We start from the raw sequence: 4,428 nt of genomic DNA, 5'->3' as shown, positions 1-4,428 counted from the left end.
AATATCCCTGAAATACTTATACTTAGCACTCGTAAAAGCCAAAAACAGATTAGTTTACAATCAATGATTTGGGCTGGGGCATGCATAAATATCCATTGCCTCGATTGTTCTTATTTCGGTATTTAGCTTCGACCAAATTATCGAGATATGATTCCGCATATTGAGAGTATAGATCATTATACAGCATTATTTCCGGTAGTCTATTTATACCACTTTACGAACCATGTGGGTGCGCAACAGAGCATCCCAATTGAATAATAAGTCGCTCCGAGCCCACTATACTAGCAGCAATAACAGGACTTTGCGCGTTCGCTGGTCTTATGGATAGACACCCCGTCGATTTCTTCGGACAATACAACAATCTAGGTTAAGGGAAATGTGTGAGGCTGGTGGATCCAACAGCCAAAGCAGAGGCAATTAAACGAGATCCCAATACACTGAGAGCAGAAGTTGCACCAGTAGCACTAGCAAAGAAGGCAATGGCACATGATGTAGTAATGGATGCCTAATTAAATATGTTACCAATTTCTGATAGAGCAATCAGCATATGCACATTCATTACGTATCATTAAACATCATTACACATCATTACGCATCATTACACATTCATTATAAATAAGATATCTATCTGATTCAGTTATAAACGAAGAATCGATGAGGGCCTATATTTCTTAGGAAAGTACAATCCTTTTAACAAGCAGAGTCGACCGAGTTCAAGACGTTTAAGTACACGGGGGGCACTGATAGCATCCTATATGAACATCTATGGGGACCTTTCGCATAGTACTCCTTGAAGTTCATCCCAAGCTGGGTAGCGCCGAACCTGATCACCTTGGCAGCATTGATCCTGCTCCTCGTCACTCACTGCGTATTCATGCTGCCGGATGAAGACGAACAGTTGCCGGATTGGAAGCTGCTTTTCATGTTCGTGTCGCTATTCCTCTATCAACACTTGGACAACATCGACGGCAAGCAAGCCAGAAAAACGAGTACACTCAAATATCATATAGAAACATCAAGTCCCTTAGGTATGTTGCTTGACCATGGAGCAGATGCCGTTTCAGCCTTCCTGATAAGCGCCCAAGTACTCAAAATCATGGGCATTGCCTACCCCTTAAGGATCCTTGTATTCTTCGTGTTCATAATGTCAGTGTACTTCTGCGCAATGTGGAGCCAATACTCCGTCGGATACTTTAAACTCGGCCGAGTTAATCCCGTCGATGAGGGTTTGCCAGCTTACCAACTGTTCGCCCTCGCCGCAACCCAAATGGATCTGTCCATTTTCAAATAGCATCACTACATCGGAACTTACGGCGAATAGATTGTATACGCTCTCGTTTTTCTCCTTCTGTTCCAAATTGCCTTCATGACCAAGGATATCTTTAAAAACGCGAAACAACCCAGAAGTGAAGTAATATTCTTCCCTGTTCTTTACATCGCGACAGGGCTCGTTCTCTATGGCCTCTACCTGTCAATCGATAAAATCGACGAATACATCTATCACCCCCTCTTCTACTCGATCGTGGCAATGTGGGCTGGCAATATGATACTAATTCAATTAAAATTCGTCCTGCAGTAAAAGTACAGGGTATTTAATTTGGGCTCAAACTTGTTTTACGCGATGTCGCTCATTTATATTGTATTTCACCAAATACTTCCGATCTCAGACTTTCACTATTTTGTTTTGATGGCCGTCATTCAAAACATTGTGTTCGTTCATTTTTCAGTGAGCGTTTTGAGAGATGGAGCCAAGATATTGGGAATCAGAGTCCTCTCCCTGCAGCCCAGACAAAAGGATCAATGATCGTTTGATTTATATAATTGACTGACTTGAATTGATGAATCGATACAAATTGATGAGCAATACAAATTGACATGAGCCGATACTGGCATGCTGCATAGATTGCGAGTGATTGCATTGAATAAATTTAAAAATGGAGATATTCAACCTGCATAATGAAGAATGTAGGAGAGCATAGACCGAATAGATCCATATTTCAATCACGTGCAATTCCAATAATGGAGTATATACTTTGGGTAGATAGGAGTTTAAATAAGTCTGAGAATAACTGATATGATGTTTGGCTGATTTATATTCGAGGAAAATTTGTATATGCAAGTAATAAATTTGAGAAAATTTGAACATTCATGGATATAGATAAGTATATAGCCGAGCTCTATGAGGCCAAGTGCTTGCACGAGCGAGATCTTCGCCTTGTCTGCTAAAAGGCTAAGGAAATACTCTTGGAGGAGTCTAATGTTCAGCCCGTATCTGCGCCTGTCACAGTATGCGGAGATATTCACGGTCAGTTCTACGACCTTCTCGAACTCTTCCGCACAGGTACTTTGAGCTCTATCTAGGTGGGGAAATATAGAAAACCTGTTACATCTTCATTGGAGATTTTGTGGATCGGGGATACCATTCTGTCGAGACTTTTGAACTGCTTTTATGCCTGAAAGTCAAACACCCAGATAGAATCACACTCTTAAGAGGAAACCACGAGTCCAGGTATTTCTATGATAAACTCAGGCAAATTACGACTGTATATGGCTTCTATGATGAAATCAACCGAAAGTATGGCAACCCCAACCCCTGGAAATATTGTACCTAAGTTTTCGATTACCTTCCACTCGGCGCAGTTATTGACAGTAAGATTGTTTTGAATTTAGATAAGGTATTTTGTGTGCATGGAGGCCTGAGTCCTTAAATCAAAACCATTGACCAAGTGAGAACCATTGATCGTAAGATAGAAATTCCTCACGAAGGGCCATTCTGCGATTTGATGTGGTCAGATCCTGAAGACATAGAGGATTGGGCCATAAACGCACGAGGTGCCGGCTGGGTGTTTGGCTCGAAAGTCACCAACGACTTTTGCCACATTAACGGGTTGAACTTAATTGCTCGTGCTCATCAGCTTGTGCAAGAAGGCTATCAGTTCTGGTTTAAGGTAAACATAAAATTATGCAGTAAAAAAACTTAGTGACAGTTTGGAGCGCACCAAACTACTGTTATAGGTGCAACAATTTGGCCTCAATAATGCAAGTCAAGGAAGATTGCACAACAGAATTCAAGATCTTCAAAACTGTCCCCGAGTCCATGAAAAGTGTTCACTTTAAGAGCGTGCTTCCTTATTTCCTGTGATCAAATGTTCATTATTTGGCTAAACATAAATTTGTATTTAAATAAGTGTATAAATATATTTTGATGCAATTGCAGCCCAAGGATTTACAAGGAAAACCCTTAAAAAAATGTGGATTGCGAAAGGCTTCGCTCTACAAGAAAAAATAATAAGCCACGAATAATCCTAACGCTTAATCCAGAATCAAAACCCAAATGTCGAATAAGTCGATCAAAATCATTTCACCTTCTCGGTGCCCGCATTGCTGCTCGACCACTTCAAGCGAGCTATTGGGAAGATTTCAGGAGATATAGCAAAAATATTCATAGACTTTAGAAATAATTAAACAGAAAAATTATACATACGAAGCCCATAAAAAAGAGCTCGAAAGGCTGCGCATGGATCACGAGAGGGATCGAATGGAAATTCAGAGACTTAGGACCATGCTTGGTTTTATGAAGAGAGAGGACAAAGCAGTCCAAATATGTATGAACGAGAGTTCTCTCGGCTCATGGAGAAACAATAAGGTTGAAAAGTCAACAGATTAATAAAATTTCAAATAGTCATATGTCAGATTCGAAACTCCCAAAAAAGAGTTCAGTTCAAAGAAAATGCATTCGAAATAATTATATTCAAAGAACTTAACAAGCGAATCAGCCAAAACCATTTCACAAAGGAGCAGAGTTGCCAAAAAAAAAGACGATTAAAAGCCTGAAGAAATTTTATTTAACAAGACTTTATTTAGAAAAAGACAGAATTTTTTGGAGGAGTCGATTCTTCAAAATCCTGAAGGGGAAGTCACAAAATCTTCACATCGATTGTCCAACTCTCCTTATTCCAAGTTGCGATTTATCTCTAAGAGAAATGAATTTGATGAATGAATGATTGGCTATTGCTCTGGAATTAATATTATATCAGAGCTGCATAGATTATTGTTCTTTTTCATTACTGTTCAATTGTTGATATTATAATAGCTTAGGATGGAAAAAAATATAGGCAAAAGGAAAGCTCCCAAGAAAATTTAGGAGCTTGAGGTTTAGAATTTGGAGGACGACTCATTTGATGAGCAAAACTAGCTCACTCGGGTTAAAATAGGGAAGGTGCCCTACGCATGGTATGATGAATTCAAAAACTTCGGCTATGATAATAAACTGAATGCCGTGATGAAGGAGAAGAAAGTGGACAAGCTCGAATAATTCATAAAGAAGTCAGAAAACAAAGACTGGTGGCGCACCATTCGGGATTAACTCAACATGCGCGATATAGTCTTAACAGATCAACAACTTGCATTAATTGATCGAATTAGAAG

General features: G+C 39.5%; 1 pseudogene; it reads left to right on the top strand.

The window, feature by feature from the left end:
• The first annotated feature begins 2,148 nt into the window (after nt 1–2,148).
• LOC148298536 (serine/threonine-protein phosphatase 6 catalytic subunit pseudogene) lies at nt 2,149–3,154 on the top strand (annotated as a pseudogene).
• The last annotated feature ends 1,274 nt before the right edge of the window (nt 3,155–4,428 follow it).

Source organism: Brachycentrus maculatus, unplaced genomic scaffold (assembly GCF_059751285.1).
Source record: "Brachycentrus maculatus isolate JH-2025_06_01 unplaced genomic scaffold, ASM5975128v1 h1tg001891l, whole genome shotgun sequence".
Taxonomy (NCBI): Eukaryota; Metazoa; Arthropoda; class Insecta; order Trichoptera; family Brachycentridae; genus Brachycentrus; species Brachycentrus maculatus.
Note: the sequence above shows the minus strand (reverse complement) of the source record. Positions and strands in the feature narration are given on the sequence as shown.